Here is a 17,481-nt window from a genome sequence, read left to right on the forward strand (position 1 = left end):
TCTAGGTTTTTTCCTAGGTTTGGCCTTTCTGGGGAGTTTTTCCTAGCCACCGTGCTTCTGACCACCTGCATTGCTTGCTGTTTGGGGTTTAGGCTGGGTTTCTGAACAGCACTTTGTGACATCAGCTGATGTAAGAAGGGCTTTATAAAATATTTGATTGATTTGATTGTCAAGTTAAAGTGCACTGCTGTCAAAAACCGCTGAAAAAGTTATCCTCCTTTGAGCCAGTGTGAGCCAGTGACATAAGGATTGTTGCAATTTCAAATACACTCCGCGACTTTACCAACTGTCCTATGGAAGGTCAACAAGTTATGAATTCTGTGATCTCAGGGAAAGATAATATGTTTGTCAAACACAAGTCAAGTGCACTGCTGTCAAAAGTTGGAGCAAGCGACAAGAAAAAATAGACTCCTTCGAGCCGGATTTGAACCAGCGACCTAAGGATTGCCACAATTACAACCTACAGTCCTCGCTCTACCAACTGAGCTATCGAAGGTGGACAAGTAACTCCAAAAGCCATAACCTAGATGGTAAGATGTTCTGCTGGCCCTGCTGGTCATCCATGAACATTTGAACATCTAGGCCATATTTTGTTTATAATCGCTACCCAGAACAGCCAGACGATGACTGTCCACCCCTCACAGTCTGGTTCCTCTCTAGGTTTTTTCCTAGGTTTTGGCCTTTCTAGGGAGTTTTTCCTAGCCACCGTGCTTCTACACCTGCATTGCTTGCTATTGGGGTTTTAGGCTGGGTTTCTGTACAGCACTTTGTGACATCAGCTGATGTAAGAAGGGCTTTATACAAATATTTGATTGATTTGATTGTCAAGTTAAAGTGCACTGCTGTCAAAAACCGCTGAAAATGTTATCCTCCTTTGAGCCAGTGTGAGCCAGTGACATAAGGATTGTTGCAATTTCAAATACACTCCGCGACTTTACCAACTGTCCTATGGAAGGTCAACAAGTTATGAATTCTGTGATCTCAGGGAAAGATAATATGTTTCTCAAACACAAGTCAAAGTGCACTGCTGTCAAAAGTTGGAGCAAGCCACAAGAAAAAATAGACTCCTTCGAGACAGATTTGAACAAGCTAACTAAGGCTACAATTATCACCTGCAGTCCTCTGCTCTACAAAATGAACTATCAAAGGTGGACAAGTAAATCCAAAAGCCATATGACCTAGATGATAAGAAGTTCTGCTGACCCTGCTGGTCATCCATGGACATTTGAACATCTTGACCATGTTTTGTTATAATCGCTACCCGGAACAGCCAGACGATGACTGGCCACCCCTCACAGCCTGGTTCCTCTCTAGGTTTTTTCCCAGGTTTTGGCCATTCTGGGGAGTTTTTCCTAGCCACCGTGCTTCTACACCTGCATTGCTTGCTCTTTGGGGTTTTAGGCTGGGTTTCTGAACAGCACTTTGTGACATCAGCTGATGTAAGAAGGGCTTTATAAAAATATTTGATTGATTTGATTGTTAAGTTAAAGTGCACTGCTGTCAAAAACCGCTGAAAAAGTTATCCTCCTTTGAGCCAGTGTGAGCCAGTGACATAAGGATTGTTGCAATTTCAAATACACTCCGCGACTTTACCAACTGTCCTATGGAAGGTCAACAAGTTATGAATTCTGTGATCTCAGGGAAAGATAATATGTTTGTCAAACACAAGTCAAAGTGCACTGCTGTCAAAAGTTGGAGCAAGCGACAAGAAAAAATAGACTCCTTCGAGCCAGCGACCTAAGGATTGCCACAATTACAACCTACAGTCCTCCGCCTACCAACTGAGCTATCGAAGGTGGACAATTAAGTCCAAAAGCCATGACCTAGATGGTAAGAAGTTCTGCTGACCCTGCGGGTCATCCATGAACATTTGAACTTCTTGGCCATGTTTTGTTGTAATCGCTACCCGGAACAGCCAGACGATGACTGGCCACCCCTCACAGCCTGGTTCCTCTCTAGGTTTTTTCCTAGGTTTTGGCCTTCTAGGGAGTTTTTCCTAGCCACCGTGCTTCTACACCTGCATTGCTTGCTGTTTGGGGTTTTAGGCTGGGTTTCTGTACAGCACTTTGTGACATCAGCTGATGTAAGAAGGGCTTTATACAAATATTTGATTGATTTGATTGTCAAGTTAAAGTGCACTGCTGTCAAAAAACGCTGAAAATGTTATCCTCCTTTGAGCCAGTGTGAGCCAGTGACATAAGGATTGTTGCAATTTCAAATACACTCCGCGACTTTACCAACTGTCCTATGGAAGGTCAACAAGTTATGAATTCTGTGATCTCAGGGAAAGATATATGTTTCTCAAACACAAGTCAAAGTGCACTGCTGTCAAAAGTTGGAGCAAGCGACAAGAAAAAAAGACTCCTTCGAGCTGGATTTGAACCAGCGACCTAAGGATTGCTACAATTACATCCTACAGTCCTCCGCTCTACAACTGAGCTATCGAAGGTGGACAAGTAAGTCCAAAAGCCATGACCTAGATGGTAAGAAGTTCTGCTGACCCTGCGGGTCATCCATGAACATTTGAACTTCTTGGCCATGTTTTGTTGTAATCGCTACCCGGAACAGCCAGACGATGACTGGCCACCCCTCACAGCCTGGTTCCTCTCTAGGTTTTTTCCTAGGTTTTGGCCTTTCTAGGGAGTTTTTCCTAGCCACCGTGCTTCTACACCTGCATTGCTTGCTGTTTGGGGTTTTAGGCTGGGTTTCTGTACAGCACTTTGTGACATCAGCTGATGTAAGAAGGGCTTTATACAAATATTTGATTGATTTGATTGTCAAGTTAAAGTGCACTGCTGTCAAAAACCGCTGAAAATGTTATCCTCCTTTGAGCCAGTGTGAGCCAGTGACATAAGGATTGTTGCAATTTCAAATACACTCCGCGACTTTACCAACTGTCCTATGGAAGGTCAACAAGTTATGAATTCTGTGATCTCAGGGAAAGATAATATGTTTGTCAAACACAAGTCAAAGTGCACTGCTGTCAAAAGTTGGAGCAAGCCACAAGAAAAAATATACTCTTTCGAGACAGATTTGAACAAGCTAACTAAGGCTACAATTATCACCTGCAGTCCTCCGCTCTACCAACTGAACTATCAAAGGTGGACAAGTAAATCCAAAAGCCATATGACCCAGATGATAAGAAGTTCTGCTGACCCTGCTGGTCATCCATGGACATTTGAACATCTTGACCATGTTTTGTTATAATCGCTACCCGGAACAGCCAGACGATGACTGGCCACCCCTCACAGCCTGGTTCCTCTCTAGGTTTTTTCTCAGGTTTTGGCCTTTCTGGGGAGTTTTTCCTAGCCACCGTGCTTCTACACCTGCATTGCTTGCTCTTTGGGGTTTTAGGCTGGGTTTCTGAACAGCACTTTGTGACATCAGCTGATGTAAGAAGGGCTTTATAAAAATATTTGATTGATTTGATTGTTAAGTTAAAGTGCACTGCTGTCAAAAACCGCTGAAAAAGTTATCCTCCTTTGAGCCAGTGTGAGCCAGTGACATAAGGATTGTTGCAATTTCAAATACACTCCGCGACTTTACCAACTGTCCTATGGAAGGTCAACAAGTTATGAATTCTGTGATCTCAGGGAAAGATAATATGTTTCTCAAACACAAGTCAAAGTGCACTGCTGTCAAAAGTTGGAGCAAGCCACAAGAAAAATAGACTCCTTCGAGCCGGATCTGAACCAGCGACCTAAGGATTGTTACAATTATAACATACAGTCCTCCGCTCTACCAACTGAGGTATCGAAGGTGGACAAGTAACTCCAAAAGCCATAACCTAGATGGTAAGACGTTCTGCTGGCCCTGCTGGTCATCCATGAACATTTGAACATCTAGGCCATATTTTGTTATAATCGCTACCCAGAACAGCCAGACGATGACTGTCCACCCCTCACAGTCTGGTTCCTCTCTAGGTTTTTTCCTAGGTTTTGGCCTTTCTAGGGAGTTTTTCCTAGCCACCGTGCTTCTACACCTGCATTGCTTGCTGTTTGGGGTTTTAGGCTGGGTTTCTGTACAGCACTTTGTGACATCAGCTGATGTAAGAAGGGCTTTGTACAAATATTTGATTGATTTTATTGTCAAGTTAAAGTGCACTGCTGTCAAAAACCGCTGAAAATGTTATCCTCCTTTGAGCCAGTGTGAGCCAGTGACATAAGGATTGTTGCAATTTCAAATACACTCCGCGACTTTACCAACTGTCCTATGGAAGGTCAACAAGTTATGAATTCTGTGATCTCAGGGAAAGATAATATGTTTGTCAAACACAAGTCAAAGTGCACTGCTGTCAAAAGTTGGAGCAAGCGACAAGAGAAAATAGACTCCTTCGAGCCGGATTTGAACCAGCGACCTAAGGATTGCTACAATTACAACCTACAGTCCTCCGCTCTACCAACTGAGCTATCGAAGGTGGACAAGTAAGTCCAAAAGCCATGACCTAGATGGTAAGAAGTTCTGCTGACCCTGCGGGTCATCCATGAACATTTGAACATCTTGGCCATGTTTTGTTGTAATCGCTACCCGGAACAGCCAGACGATGACTGGCCACCCCTCACAGCCTGGTTCCTCTCTAGGTTTTTTCCTAGGTTTTGGCCTTTCTAGGGAGTTTTTCCTAGCCACCGTGCTTCTACACCTGCATTGCTTGCTGTTTGGGGTTTTAGGCTGGGTTTCTGTACAGCACTTTGTGACATCAGCTGATGTAAGAAGGGCTTTATACAAATATTTGATTGATTTGATTGTCAAGTTAAAGTGCACTGCTGTGAAAAACCGCTGAAAATGTTATCCTCCTTTGAGCCAGTGTGAGCCAGTGACATAAGGATTGTTGCAATTTCAAATACACTCCGCGACTTTACCAACTGTCCTATGGAAGGTCAACAAGTTATGAATTCTGTGATCTCAGGGAAAGATAATATGTTTCTCAAACACAAATCAAAGTGCACTGCTGTCAAAAGTTGGAGCAAGCCACAAGAAAAAATACACTCCTTCGAAACGGATTTGAACCAGCGACCTAAGGATTGCTAAAATTATCACCTACAGTCCTCTGCTCTACCAACTGAGGTATCGAAGGTGGACAAGTAACTCCAAAATCCATAACCTAGATGGTAAGAAGTTCTGCTGACCCTGCTGGTCATCCATGGACATTTGAACATCTTGACCATGTTTTGTTATAATCGCTACCCGGAACAGCCAGACGATGACTGTCCACCCCTCACAGTCTGGTTCCTCTCTAGGTTTTTTCCTAGGTTTTGGCCTTTCTAGGGAGTTTTTCCTAGCCACCGTGCTTCTACACCTGCATTGCTTGCTGTTTGGGGTTTTAGGCTGGGTTTCTGTACAGCACTTTGTGACATCAGCTGATGTAAGAAGGGCTTTATACAAATATTTGATTGATTTGATTGTCAAGTTAAAGTGCACTGCTGTGAAAAACCGCTGAAAATGTTATCCTCCTTTGAGCCAGTGTGAGCCAGTGACATAAGGATTGTTGCAATTTCAAATACACTCCGCGACTTTACCAACTGTCCTATGGAAGGTCAACAAGTTATGAATTCTGTGATCTCAGGGAAAGATAATATGTTTGTCAAACACAAGTCAAAGTGCACTGCTGTCAAAAGTTGGAGCAAGCGACAAGAAAAAATAGACTCCTTCAAGCCGGATTTGAACCAGCGACCTAAGGATTGCTACAATTACAACCTACAGTCCTCCGCTCTACCAACTGAGCTATCGAAGGTGGACAAGTAAGTCCAAAAGCCATGACCTAGATGGTAAGAAGTTCTGCTGACCCTGCGGGTCATCCATGAACATTTGAACATCTTGGCCATGTTTTGTTGTAATCGCTACCCGGAACAGCCAGACGATGACTGGCCACCCCTCACAGCCTGGTTCCTCTCTAGGTTTTTTCCTAGGTTTTGGCCTTTCTAGGGAGTTTTTCCTAGCCACCGTGCTTCTACACCTGCATTGCTTGCTGTTTGGGGTTTTAGGCTGGGTTTCTGTACAGCACTTTGTGACATCAGCTGATGTAAGAAGGGCTTTATACAAATATTTGATTGATTTGATTGTCAAGTTAAAGTGCACTGCTGTCAAAAACCGCTGAAAATGTTATCCTCCTTTGAGCCAGTGTGAGCCAGTGACATAAGGATTGTTGCAATTTCAAATACACTCCGCGACTTCACCAACTGTCCTATGGAAGGTCAACAAGTTATGAATTCTGTGATCTCAGGGAAAGATAATATGTTTCTCAAACACAAATCAAAGTGCACTGCTGTCAAAAGTTGGAGCAAGCCACAAGAAAAAATAGACTCCTTCGAGCCGGATTTGAACCAGGGACCTAAGGATTGCTACAATTATCACCTACAGTCCTCTGCTCTACCAACTGAGGTATCGAAGGTGGACAAGTAACTCCAAAAGCCATAACCTAGATGGTAAGACGTTCTGCTGGCCCTGCTGGTCATCCATGAACATTTGAACATCTAGGCCATATTTTGTTATAATCGCTACCCAGAACAGCCAGACGATGACTGTCCACCCCTCACAGTCTGGTTCCTCTCTAGGTTTTTTCCTAGGTTTTGGCCTTTCTAGGGAGTTTTTCCTAGCCACCGTGCTTCTACACCTGCATTGCTTGCTGTTTGGGGTTTTAGGCTGGGTTTCTGTACAGCACTTTGTGACATCAGCTGATGTAAGAAGGGCTTTATACAAATATTTGATTGATTTGATTGTCAAGTTAAAGTGCACTGCTGTCAAAAACCGCTGAAAATGTTATCCTCCTTTGAGCCAGTGTGAGCCAGTGACATAAGGATTGTTGCAATTTCAAATACACTCCGCGACTTTACCAACTGTCCTATGGAAGGTCAACAAGTTATGAATTCTGTGATCTCAGGGAAAGATAATATGTTTGTCAAACAGAAGTCAAAGTGCACTGCTGTCAAAAGTTGGAGCAAGCGACAAGAAAAAATAGACTCCTTCGAGCCGGATTTGAACCAGCGACCTAAGGATTGCTACAATTACAACCTACAGTCCTCCGCTCTACCAACTGAGCTATCGAAGGTGGACAAGTAAGTCCAAAAGCCATGACCTAGATGGTAAGAAGTTCTGCTGACCCTGCGGGTTATCCATGAACATTTGAACATCTTGGCCATGTTTTGTTGTAATCGCTACCCGGAACAGCCAGACGATGACTGGCCACCCCTCACAGCCTGGTTCCTCTCTAGGTTTTTTCCTAGGTTTTGGCCTTTCTAGGGAGTTTTTCCTAGCCACCGTGCTTCTACACCTGCATTGCTTGCTGTTTGGGGTTTTAGGCTGGGTTTCTGTACAGCACTTTGTGACATCAGCTGATGTAAGAAGGGCTTTATACAAATATTTGATTGATTTGATTGTCAAATCAAAGTGCACTGCTGTCAAAAGTTGGAGCAAGCCACAAGAAAAAATACACTCCTTCGAAACGGATTTGAACCAGCGACCTAAGGATTGCTAAAATTATGACCTACAGTCCTCTGCTCTACCAACTGAGGTATCGAAGGTGGACAAGTAACTCCAAAATCCATAACCTAGATGGTAAGAAGTTCTGCTGACCCTGCTGGTCATCCATGGACATTTGAACATCTTGACCATGTTTTGTTATAATCGCTACACGGAACAGCCAGACGATGACTGTCCACCCCTCACAGTCTGGTTCCTCTCTAGGTTTTTTCCTAGGTTTTGGCCTTTCTAGGGAGTTTTTCCTAGCCACTGTGCTTCTACACCTGCATTGCTTGCTGTTTGGGGTTTTAGGCTGGGTTTCTGTACAGCACTTTGTGACATCAGCTGATGTAAGAAGGGCTTTATACAAATATTTGATTGATTTGATTGTCAAGTTAAAGTGCACTGCTGTGAAAAACCGCTGAAAATGTTATCCTCCTTTGAGCCAGTGTGAGCCAGTGACATAAGGATTGTTGCAATTTCAAATACACTCCGCGACTTTACCAACTGTCCTATGGAAGGTCAACAAGTTATGAATTCTGTGATCTCAGGGAAAGATAATATGTTTGTCAAACAGAAGTCAAAGTGCACTGCTGTCAAAAGTTGGAGCAAGCGACAAGAAAAAATAGACTCCTTCGAGCCGGATTTGAACCAGCGACCTAAGGATTGCTACAATTACAACCTACAGTCCTCCGCTCTACCAACTGAGCTATCGAAGGTGGACAAGTAAGTCCAAAAGCCATGACCTAGATGGTAAGAAGTTCTGCTGACCCTGCGGGTTATCCATGAACATTTGAACATCTTGGCCATGTTTTGTTGTAATCGCTACCCGGAACAGCCAGACGATGACTGGCCACCCCTCACAGCCTGGTTCCTCTCTAGGTTTTTTCCTAGGTTTTGGCCTTTCTAGGGAGTTTTTCCTAGCCACCGTGCTTCTACACCTGCATTGCTTGCTGTTTGGGGTTTTAGGCTGGGTTTCTGTACAGCACTTTGTGACATCAGCTGATGTAAGAAGGGCTTTATACAAATATTTGATTGATTTGATTGTCAAATCAAAGTGCACTGCTGTCAAAAGTTGGAGCAAGCCACAAGAAAAAATACACTCCTTCGAAACGGATTTGAACCAGCGACCTAAGGATTGCTAAAATTATGACCTACAGTCCTCTGCTCTACCAACTGAGGTATCGAAGGTGGACAAGTAACTCCAAAATCCATAACCTAGATGGTAAGAAGTTCTGCTGACCCTGCTGGTCATCCATGGACATTTGAACATCTTGACCATGTTTTGTTATAATCGCTACACGGAACAGCCAGACGATGACTGTCCACCCCTCACAGTCTGGTTCCTCTCTAGGTTTTTTCCTAGGTTTTGGCCTTTCTAGGGAGTTTTTCCTAGCCACTGTGCTTCTACACCTGCATTGCTTGCTGTTTGGGGTTTTAGGCTGGGTTTCTGTACAGCACTTTGTGACATCAGCTGATGTAAGAAGGGCTTTATACAAATATTTGATTGATTTGATTGTCAAGTTAAAGTGCACTGCTGTGAAAAACCGCTGAAAATGTTATCCTCCTTTGAGCCAGTGTGAGCCAGTGACATAAGGATTGTTGCAATTTCAAATACACTCCGCGACTTTACCAACTGTCCTATGGAAGGTCAACAAGTTATGAATTCTGTGATCTCAGGGAAAGATAATATGTTTGTCAAACACAAGTCAAAGTGCACTGCTGTCAAAAGTTGGAGCAAGCGACAAGAAAAAATAGACTCCTTCGAGCCGGATTTGAACCAGCGATCTAAGGATTGCTACAATTACAACCTACAGTCCTCCGCTCTACCAACTGAGCTATCGAAGGTGGACAAGTAAGTCCAAAAGCCATGACCTAGATGGTAAGAAGTTCTGCTGACCCTGCGGGTCATCCATGAACATTTGAACATCTTGGCCATGTTTTGTTGTAATCGCTACCCGGAACAGCCAGACGATGACTGGCCACCCCTCACAGCCTGGTTCCTCTCTAGGTTTTTTCCTAGGTTTTGGCCTTTCTAGGGAGTTTTTCCTAGCCACCGTGCTTCTACACCTGCATTGCTTGCTGTTTGGGGTTTTAGGCTGGGTTTCTGTACAGCACTTTGTGACATCAGCTGATGTAAGAAGGGCTTTATACAAATATTTGATTGATTTGATTGTCAAGTTAAAGTGCACTGCTGTCAAAAACCGCTGAAAATGTTATCCTCCTTTGAGCCAGTGTGAGCCAGTGACATAAGGATTGTTGCAATTTCAAATACACTCCGCGACTTTACCAACTGTCCTATGGAAGGTCAACAAGTTATGAATTCTGTGATCTCAGGGAAAGATAATATGTTTCTCAAACACAAATCAAAGTGCACTGCTGTCAAAAGTTGGAGCAAGCCACAAGAAAAAATAGACTCCTTCGAGCCGGATTTGAACCAGCGACCTAAGGATTGCTACAATTATCACCTACAGTCCTCCACTCTACCAACTGAGCTACCTGAGGTGGACTAGTAACTCCAAAAGCCATAACCTAGATGGTAAGAAGTTCTGGTGACCCTGCTGGTCATCCATGGACATTTGAACATCTTGACCATGTTTTGTTATAATCGCTACCCGGAACAGTCAGACGATGACTGGCCACCCCTCACAGCCTGGTTCCTCTCTAGGTTTTTTCCCAGGTTTTGGCCTTTCTGGGGAGTTTTTCCTAGCCACCGTGCTTCTACACCTGCATTGCTTGCTCTTTGGGGTTTTAGGCTGGGTTTCTGAACAGCACTTTGTGACATCAGCTGATGTAAGAAGGGCTTTATACAAATATTTGATTGATTTGATTGTCAAGTTAAAGTGCACTGCTGTCAAAAACCGCTGAAAATGTTATCCTCCTTTGAGCCAGTGTGAGCCAGTGACACAAGGATTGTTGCAATTTCAAATACACTCCGCGACTTTACCAACTGTCCTATGGAAGGTCAACAAGTTATGAATTCTGTGATCTCAGGGAAAGATAATATGTTTCTCAAACACAAATCAAAGTGCACTGCTGTCAAAAGTTGGAGCAAGCCACAAGAAAAAATACACTCCTTCGAAACGGATTTGAACCAGCGACCTAAGGATTGCTAAAATTATGACCTACAGTCCTCTGCTCTACCAACTGAGGTATCGAAGGTGGACAAGTAACTCCAAAATCCATAACCTAGATGGTAAGAAGTTCTGCTGACCCTGCTGGTCATCCATGGACATTTGAACATCTTGACCATGTTTTGTTATAATCGCTACACGGAACAGCCAGACGATGACTGTCCACCCCTCACAGTCTGGTTCCTCTCTAGGTTTTTTCCTAGGTTTTGGCCTTTCTAGGGAGTTTTTCCTAGCCACCTGTGCTTCTACACCTGCATTGCTTGCTGTTTGGGGTTTTAGGCTGGGTTTCTGTACAGCACTTTGTGACATCAGCTGATGTAAGAAGGGCTTTATACAAATATTTGATTGATTTGATTGTCAAGTTAAAGTGCACTGCTGTGAAAAACCGCTGAAAATGTTATCCTCCTTTGAGCCAGTGTGAGCCAGTGACATAAGGATTGTTGCAATTTCAAATACACTCCGCGACTTTACCAACTGTCCTATGGAAGGTCAACAAGTTATGAATTCTGTGATCTCAGGGAAAGATAATATGTTTGTCAAACACAAGTCAAAGTGCACTGCTGTCAAAAGTTGGAGCAAGCGACAAGAAAAAATAGACTCCTTCGAGCCGGATTTGAACCAGCGATCTAAGGATTGCTACAATTACAACCTACAGTCCTCCGCTCTACCAACTGAGCTATCGAAGGTGGACAAGTAAGTCCAAAAGCCATGACCTAGATGGTAAGAAGTTCTGCTGACCCTGCGGGTCATCCATGAACATTTGAACATCTTGGCCATGTTTTGTTGTAATCGCTACCCGGAACAGCCAGACGATGACTGGCCACCCCTCACAGCCTGGTTCCTCTCTAGGTTTTTTCCTAGGTTTTGGCCTTTCTAGGGAGTTTTTCCTAGCCACCGTGCTTCTACACCTGCATTGCTTGCTGTTTGGGGTTTTAGGCTGGGTTTCTGTACAGCACTTTGTGACATCAGCTGATGTAAGAAGGGCTTTATACAAATATTTGATTGATTTGATTGTCAAGTTAAAGTGCACTGCTGTCAAAAACCGCTGAAAATGTTATCCTCCTTTGAGCCAGTGTGAGCCAGTGACATAAGGATTGTTGCAATTTCAAATACACTCCGCGACTTTACCAACTGTCCTATGGAAGGTCAACAAGTTATGAATTCTGTGATCTCAGGGAAAGATAATATGTTTCTCAAACACAAGTCAAAGTGCACTGCTGTCAAAAGTTGGAGCAAGCCACAAGAAAAAATAGACTCCTTCGAGCCGGATTTGAACCAGCGACCTAAGGATTGCTACAATTATCACCTACAGTCCTCCGCTCTACCAACTGAGCTATCGAAGGTGGACTAAGTAACTCCAAAAGCCATAACCTAGATGGTAAGAAGTTCTGCTGACCCTGCTGGTCATCCATGGACATTTGAACATCTTGACCATGTTTTGTTATAATCGCTACCCGGAACAGTCAGACGATGACTGGCCACCCCTCACAGCCTGGTTCCTCTCTAGGTTTTTTCCCTAGGTTTTGGCCTTTCTAGGGAGTTTTTCCTAGCCACCGTGCTTCTACACCTGCATTGCTTGCTCTTTGGGGTTTTAGGCTGGGTTTCTGAACAGCACTTTGTGACATCAGCTGATGTAAGAAGGGCTTTATACAAATATTTGATTGATTTGATTGTCAAGTTAAAGTGCACTGCTGTCAAAAACCGCTGAAAAAGTTATCCTCCTTTGAGCCAGTGTGAGCCAGTGACATAAGGATTGTTGCAATTTCAAATACACTCCGCGACTTTACCAACTGTCCTATGGAAGGTCAACAAGTTATGAATTCTGTGATCTCAGGGAAAGATAATATGTTTCTCAAACACAAATCAAAGTGCACTGCTGTCAAAAGTTGGAGCAAGCCACAAGAAAAAATACACTCCTTCGAAACGGATTTGAACCAGCGACCTAAGGATTGCTAAAATTATCATCTACAGTCCTCTGCTCTACCAACTGAGGTATCGAAGGTGGACAAGTAACTCCAAAAGCCATAACCTAGATGGTAAGACGTTCTGCTGGCCCTGCTGGTCATCCATGAACATTTGAACATCTAGGCCATATTTTGTTATAATCGCTACCCAGAACAGCCAGACGATGACTGTCCACCCCTCACAGTCTGGTTCCTCTCTAGGTTTTTTCCTAGGTTTTGGCCTTTCTAGGGAGTTTTTCCTAGCCACCGTGCTTCTACACCTGCATTGCTTGCTGTTTGGGGTTTTAGGCTGGGTTTCTGTACAGCACTTTGTGACATCAGCTGATGTAAGAAGGGCTTTATACAAATATTTGATTGATTTGATTGTCAAGTTAAAGTGCACTGCTGTGAAAAACCGCTGAAAATGTTATCCTCCTTTGAGCCAGTGTGAGCCAGTGACATAAGGATTGTTGCAATTTCAAATACACTCCGCGACTTTACCAACTGTCCTATGGAAGGTCAACAAGTTATGAATTCTGTGATCTCAGGGAAAGATAATATGTTTCTCAAACACAAATCAAAGTGCACTGCTGTCAAAAGTTGGAGCAAGCCACAAGAAAAAATACACTCCTTCGAAACGGATTTGAACCAGCGACCTAAGGATTGCTAAAATTATCATCTACAGTCCTCTGCTCTACCAACTGAGGTATCGAAGGTGGACAAGTAACTCCAAAAGCCATAACCTAGATGGTAAGACGTTCTGCTGGCCCTGCTGGTCATCCATGAACATTTGAACATCTAGGCCATATTTTGTTATAATCGCTACCCAGAACAGCCAGACGATGACTGTCCACCCCTCACAGTCTGGTTCCTCTCTAGGTTTTTTCCTAGGTTTTGGCCTTTCTAGGGAGTTTTTCCTAGCCACCGTGCTTCTACACCTGCATTGCTTGCTGTTTGGGGTTTTAGGCTGGGTTTCTGTACAGCACTTTGTGACATCAGCTGATGTAAGAAGGGCTTTATACAAATATTTGATTGATTTGATTGTCAAGTTAAAGTGCACTGCTGTCAAAAACCGCTGAAAATGTTATCCTCCTTTGAGCCAGTGTGAGCCAGTGACATAAGGATTGTTGCAATTTCAAATACACTCCGCGACTTTACCAACTGTCCTATGGAAGGTCAACAAGTTATGAATTCTGTGATCTCAGGGAAAGATAATATGTTTGTCAAACACAAGTCAAAGTGCACTGCTGTCAAAAGTTGGAGCAAGCGACAAGAAAAAATAGACTCCTTCGAGCCGGATTTGAACCAGCGACCTAAGGATTGCTACAATTACAACCTACAGTCCTCCGCTCTACCAACTGAGCTATCGAAGGTGGACAAGTAAGTCCAAAAGCCATGACCTAGATGGTAAGAAGTTCTGCTGACCCTGCGGGTCATCCATGAACATTTGAACATCTTGGCCATGTTTTGTTGTAATCGCTACCCGGAACAGCCAGACGATGACTGGCCACCCCTCACAGCCTGGTTCCTCTCTAGGTTTTTTCCTAGGTTTTGGCCTTTCTAGGGAGTTTTTCCTAGCCACCGTGCTTCTACACCTGCATTGCTTGCTGTTTGGGGTTTTAGGCTGGGTTTCTGTACAGCACTTTGTGACATCAGCTGATGTAAGAAGGGCTTTATACAAATATTTGATTGATTTGATTGTCAAGTTAAAGTGCACTGCTGTCAAAAACCGCTGAAAAAGTTATCCTCCTTTGAGCCAGTGTGAGCCAGTGACATAAGGATTGTTGCAATTTCAAATACACTCCGCGACTTTACCAACTGTCCTATGGAAGGTCAACAAGTTATGAATTCTGTGATCTCAGGGAAAGATAATATGTTTCTCAAACACAAATCAAAGTGCACTGCTGTCAAAAGTTGGAGCAAGCCACAAGAAAAAATACACTCCTTCGAAACGGATTTGAACCAGCGACCTAAGGATTGCTAAAATTATCATCTACAGTCCTCTGCTCTACCAACTGAGGTATCGAAGGTGGACAAGTAACTCCAAAAGCCATAACCTAGATGGTAAGACGTTCTGCTGGCCCTGCTGGTCATCCATGAACATTTGAACATCTAGGCCATATTTTGTTATAATCGCTACCCAGAACAGCCAGACGATGACTGTCCACCCCTCACAGTCTGGTTCCTCTCTAGGTTTTTTCCTAGGTTTTGGCCTTTCTAGGGAGTTTTTCCTAGCCACCGTGCTTCTACACCTGCATTGCTTGCTGTTTGGGGTTTTAGGCTGGGTTTCTGTACAGCACTTTGTGACATCAGCTGATGTAAGAAGGGCTTTATACAAATATTTGATTGATTTGATTGTCAAGTTAAAGTGCACTGCTGTCAAAAACCGCTGAAAATGTTATCCTCCTTTGAGCCAGTGTGAGCCAGTGACATAAGGATTGTTGCAATTTCAAATACACTCCGCGACTTTACCAACTGTCCTATGGAAGGTCAACAAGTTATGAATTCTGTGATCTCAGGGAAAGATAATATGTTTGTCAAACACAAGTCAAAGTGCACTGCTGTCAAAAGTTGGAGCAAGCGACAAGAAAAAATAGACTCCTTCGAGCCGGATTTGAACCAGCGACCTAAGGATTGCTACAATTACAACCTACAGTCCTCCGCTCTACCAACTGAGCTATCGAAGGTGGACAAGTAAGTCCAAAAGCCATGACCTAGATGGTAAGAAGTTCTGCTGACCCTGCGGGTCATCCATGAACATTTGAACATCTTGGCCATGTTTTGTTGTAATCGCTACCCGGAACAGCCAGACGATGACTGGCCACCCCTCACAGCCTGGTTCCTCTCTAGGTTTTTTCCTAGGTTTTGGCCTTTCTAGGGAGTTTTTCCTAGCCACCGTGCTTCTACACCTGCATTGCTTGCTGTTTGGGGTTTTAGGCTGGGTTTCTGTACAGCACTTTGTGACATCAGCTGATGTAAGAAGGGCTTTATACAAATATTTGATTGATTTGATTGTCAAGTTAAAGTGCACTGCTGTCAAAAACCGCTGAAAATGTTATCCTCCTTTGAGCCAGTGTGAGCCAGTGACATAAGGATTGTTGCAATTTCAAATACACTCCGCGACTTTACCAACTGTCCTATGGAAGGTCAACAAGTTATGAATTCTGTGATCTCAGGGAAAGATAATATGTTTCTCAAACACAAGTCAAAGTGCACTGCTGTCAAAAGTTGGAGCAAGCCACAAGAAAAAATACACTCCTTCGAACGGATTTGAACCAGCGACCTAAGGATTGCTAAAATTATCATCTACAGTCCTCTGCTCTACCAACTGAGGTATCGAAGGTGGACAAGTAAGTCCAAAAGCCATGACCTAGATGGTAAGAAGTTCTGCTGACCCTGCGGGTCATCCATGAACATTTGAACATCTTGGCCATGTTTTGTTGTAATCGCTACCCGGAACAGCCAGACGATGACTGGCCACCCCTCACAGCCTGGTTCCTCTCTAGGTTTTTTCCTAGGTTTTGGCCTTTCTAGGGAGTTTTTCCTAGCCACCGTGCTTCTACACCTGCATTGCTTGCTGTTTGGGGTTTTAGGCTGGGTTTCTGTACAGCACTTTGTGACATCAGCTGATGTAAGAAGGGCTTTATACAAATATTTGATTGATTTGATTGTCAAGTTAAAGTGCACTGCTGTCAAAAACCGCTGAAAATGTTATCCTCCTTTGAGCCAGTGTGAGCCAGTGACATAAGGATTGTTGCAATTTCAAATACACTCCGCGACTTTACCAACTGTCCTATGGAAGGTCAACAAGTTATGAATTCTGTGATCTCAGGGAAAGATAATATGTTTCTCAAACACAAATCAAAGTGCACTGCTGTCAAAAGTTGGAGCAAGCCACAAGAAAAAATACACTCCTTCGAAACGGATTTGAACCAGCGACCTAAGGATTGCTAAAATTATCATCTACAGTCCTCTGCTCTACCAACTGAGGTATCGAAGGTGGACAAGTAACTCCAAAAGCCATAACCTAGATGGTAAGAAGTTCTGCTGACCCTGCTGGTCATCCATGAACATTTGAACATCTAGGCCATGTTTTGTTATAATCGCTACCCGGAACAGCCAGACGATGACTGTCCACCCCTCACAGCCTGGTTCCTCTCTAGGTTTTTTCCTAGGTTTTGGCCTTTCTAGGGAGTTTTTCCTAGCCACCGTGCTTCTACACCTGCATTGCTTGCTGTTTGGGGTTTTAGGCTGGGTTTCTGTACAGCACTTTGTGACATCAGCTGATGTAAGAAGGGCTTTATACAAATATTTGATTGATTTGATTGTCAAGTTAAAGTGCACTGCTGTCAAAAACCGCTGAAAATGTTATCCTCCTTTGAGCCAGTGTGAGCCAGTGACATAAGGATTGTTGCAATTTCAAATACACTCCGCGACTTTACCAACTGTCCTATGGAAGGTCAACAAGTTATGAATTCTGTGATCTCAGGGAAAGATAATATGTTTCTCAAACACAAATCAAAGTGCACTGCTGTCAAAAGTTGGAGCAAGCCACAAGAAAAAATACACTCCTTCGAAGCCGGATTTGAACCAGCGACCTAAGGATTGCTACAATTATCACCTACAGTCCTCTGCTCTACCAACTGAGGTATCGAAGGTGGACAAGTAAGTCCAAAAGCCATGACCTAGATGGTAAGAAGTTCTGCTGACCCTGCGGGTCATCCATGAACATTTGAACATCTTGGCCATGTTTTGTTGTAATCGCTACCCGGAACAGCCAGACGATGACTGGCCACCCCTCACAGCCTGGTTCCTCTCTAGGTTTTTTCCTAGGTTTTGGCCTTTCTAGGGAGTTTTTCCTAGCCACCGTGCTTCTACACCTGCATTGCTTGCTGTTTGGGGTTTTAGGCTGGGTTTCTGTACAGCACTTTGTGACATCAGCTGATGTA

The 17,481-nt window shown here is 43.7% G+C and overlaps 23 non-coding genes across 23 annotated transcripts; all 23 read right to left on the bottom strand.

Annotated features, from left to right (window-relative positions):
- Positions 1 to 409: 409 nt before the first annotated feature.
- On the bottom strand, positions 410 to 496 carry trnay-gua (transfer RNA tyrosine (anticodon GUA)). The gene is given in 2 exon segments: positions 410 to 445; positions 461 to 496. It is a non-coding gene; the product is annotated as a tRNA-Tyr (tRNA).
- A 1,866-nt stretch (positions 497 to 2,362) lies between these two features.
- On the bottom strand, positions 2,363 to 2,449 carry trnay-gua (transfer RNA tyrosine (anticodon GUA)). Its single transcript is given in 2 exon segments — positions 2,363 to 2,398; positions 2,414 to 2,449. It is a non-coding gene; the product is annotated as a tRNA-Tyr (tRNA).
- A 1,223-nt stretch (positions 2,450 to 3,672) lies between these two features.
- Positions 3,673 to 3,760, bottom strand: trnay-gua (transfer RNA tyrosine (anticodon GUA)). The gene is given in 2 exon segments: positions 3,673 to 3,708; positions 3,724 to 3,760. It is a non-coding gene; the product is annotated as a tRNA-Tyr (tRNA).
- Positions 3,761 to 4,329: 569 nt separating this feature from the next.
- Positions 4,330 to 4,417, bottom strand: trnay-gua (transfer RNA tyrosine (anticodon GUA)). The gene is given in 2 exon segments: positions 4,330 to 4,365; positions 4,381 to 4,417. It is a non-coding gene; the product is annotated as a tRNA-Tyr (tRNA).
- A 569-nt stretch (positions 4,418 to 4,986) lies between these two features.
- Positions 4,987 to 5,074, bottom strand: trnay-gua (transfer RNA tyrosine (anticodon GUA)). The gene is given in 2 exon segments: positions 4,987 to 5,022; positions 5,038 to 5,074. It is a non-coding gene; the product is annotated as a tRNA-Tyr (tRNA).
- Positions 5,075 to 5,643: 569 nt separating this feature from the next.
- On the bottom strand, positions 5,644 to 5,731 carry trnay-gua (transfer RNA tyrosine (anticodon GUA)). Its single transcript is given in 2 exon segments — positions 5,644 to 5,679; positions 5,695 to 5,731. It is a non-coding gene; the product is annotated as a tRNA-Tyr (tRNA).
- Positions 5,732 to 6,300: 569 nt separating this feature from the next.
- trnay-gua (transfer RNA tyrosine (anticodon GUA)) lies at positions 6,301 to 6,388 on the bottom strand. Its single transcript is given in 2 exon segments — positions 6,301 to 6,336; positions 6,352 to 6,388. It is a non-coding gene; the product is annotated as a tRNA-Tyr (tRNA).
- Positions 6,389 to 6,957: 569 nt separating this feature from the next.
- On the bottom strand, positions 6,958 to 7,045 carry trnay-gua (transfer RNA tyrosine (anticodon GUA)). The gene is given in 2 exon segments: positions 6,958 to 6,993; positions 7,009 to 7,045. It is a non-coding gene; the product is annotated as a tRNA-Tyr (tRNA).
- A 384-nt stretch (positions 7,046 to 7,429) lies between these two features.
- On the bottom strand, positions 7,430 to 7,517 carry trnay-gua (transfer RNA tyrosine (anticodon GUA)). Its single transcript is given in 2 exon segments — positions 7,430 to 7,465; positions 7,481 to 7,517. It is a non-coding gene; the product is annotated as a tRNA-Tyr (tRNA).
- A 569-nt stretch (positions 7,518 to 8,086) lies between these two features.
- Positions 8,087 to 8,174, bottom strand: trnay-gua (transfer RNA tyrosine (anticodon GUA)). The gene is given in 2 exon segments: positions 8,087 to 8,122; positions 8,138 to 8,174. It is a non-coding gene; the product is annotated as a tRNA-Tyr (tRNA).
- A 384-nt stretch (positions 8,175 to 8,558) lies between these two features.
- On the bottom strand, positions 8,559 to 8,646 carry trnay-gua (transfer RNA tyrosine (anticodon GUA)). Its single transcript is given in 2 exon segments — positions 8,559 to 8,594; positions 8,610 to 8,646. It is a non-coding gene; the product is annotated as a tRNA-Tyr (tRNA).
- A 569-nt stretch (positions 8,647 to 9,215) lies between these two features.
- On the bottom strand, positions 9,216 to 9,303 carry trnay-gua (transfer RNA tyrosine (anticodon GUA)). Its single transcript is given in 2 exon segments — positions 9,216 to 9,251; positions 9,267 to 9,303. It is a non-coding gene; the product is annotated as a tRNA-Tyr (tRNA).
- Positions 9,304 to 9,872: 569 nt separating this feature from the next.
- trnay-gua (transfer RNA tyrosine (anticodon GUA)) lies at positions 9,873 to 9,960 on the bottom strand. Its single transcript is given in 2 exon segments — positions 9,873 to 9,908; positions 9,924 to 9,960. It is a non-coding gene; the product is annotated as a tRNA-Tyr (tRNA).
- Positions 9,961 to 10,529: 569 nt separating this feature from the next.
- trnay-gua (transfer RNA tyrosine (anticodon GUA)) lies at positions 10,530 to 10,617 on the bottom strand. Its single transcript is given in 2 exon segments — positions 10,530 to 10,565; positions 10,581 to 10,617. It is a non-coding gene; the product is annotated as a tRNA-Tyr (tRNA).
- Positions 10,618 to 11,187: 570 nt separating this feature from the next.
- Positions 11,188 to 11,275, bottom strand: trnay-gua (transfer RNA tyrosine (anticodon GUA)). Its single transcript is given in 2 exon segments — positions 11,188 to 11,223; positions 11,239 to 11,275. It is a non-coding gene; the product is annotated as a tRNA-Tyr (tRNA).
- Positions 11,276 to 11,844: 569 nt separating this feature from the next.
- On the bottom strand, positions 11,845 to 11,932 carry trnay-gua (transfer RNA tyrosine (anticodon GUA)). The gene is given in 2 exon segments: positions 11,845 to 11,880; positions 11,896 to 11,932. It is a non-coding gene; the product is annotated as a tRNA-Tyr (tRNA).
- A 571-nt stretch (positions 11,933 to 12,503) lies between these two features.
- Positions 12,504 to 12,591, bottom strand: trnay-gua (transfer RNA tyrosine (anticodon GUA)). The gene is given in 2 exon segments: positions 12,504 to 12,539; positions 12,555 to 12,591. It is a non-coding gene; the product is annotated as a tRNA-Tyr (tRNA).
- Positions 12,592 to 13,160: 569 nt separating this feature from the next.
- trnay-gua (transfer RNA tyrosine (anticodon GUA)) lies at positions 13,161 to 13,248 on the bottom strand. Its single transcript is given in 2 exon segments — positions 13,161 to 13,196; positions 13,212 to 13,248. It is a non-coding gene; the product is annotated as a tRNA-Tyr (tRNA).
- A 569-nt stretch (positions 13,249 to 13,817) lies between these two features.
- On the bottom strand, positions 13,818 to 13,905 carry trnay-gua (transfer RNA tyrosine (anticodon GUA)). Its single transcript is given in 2 exon segments — positions 13,818 to 13,853; positions 13,869 to 13,905. It is a non-coding gene; the product is annotated as a tRNA-Tyr (tRNA).
- A 569-nt stretch (positions 13,906 to 14,474) lies between these two features.
- Positions 14,475 to 14,562, bottom strand: trnay-gua (transfer RNA tyrosine (anticodon GUA)). Its single transcript is given in 2 exon segments — positions 14,475 to 14,510; positions 14,526 to 14,562. It is a non-coding gene; the product is annotated as a tRNA-Tyr (tRNA).
- Positions 14,563 to 15,131: 569 nt separating this feature from the next.
- trnay-gua (transfer RNA tyrosine (anticodon GUA)) lies at positions 15,132 to 15,219 on the bottom strand. Its single transcript is given in 2 exon segments — positions 15,132 to 15,167; positions 15,183 to 15,219. It is a non-coding gene; the product is annotated as a tRNA-Tyr (tRNA).
- Positions 15,220 to 16,444: 1,225 nt separating this feature from the next.
- On the bottom strand, positions 16,445 to 16,532 carry trnay-gua (transfer RNA tyrosine (anticodon GUA)). The gene is given in 2 exon segments: positions 16,445 to 16,480; positions 16,496 to 16,532. It is a non-coding gene; the product is annotated as a tRNA-Tyr (tRNA).
- Positions 16,533 to 17,101: 569 nt separating this feature from the next.
- On the bottom strand, positions 17,102 to 17,190 carry trnay-gua (transfer RNA tyrosine (anticodon GUA)). Its single transcript is given in 2 exon segments — positions 17,102 to 17,138; positions 17,154 to 17,190. It is a non-coding gene; the product is annotated as a tRNA-Tyr (tRNA).
- Positions 17,191 to 17,481: the final 291 nt, after the last annotated feature.

The sequence above is a fragment of the Oncorhynchus kisutch genome, unplaced genomic scaffold (assembly GCF_002021735.2).
Source record: "Oncorhynchus kisutch isolate 150728-3 unplaced genomic scaffold, Okis_V2 scaffold1977, whole genome shotgun sequence".
Taxonomy (NCBI): Eukaryota; Metazoa; Chordata; class Actinopteri; order Salmoniformes; family Salmonidae; genus Oncorhynchus; species Oncorhynchus kisutch.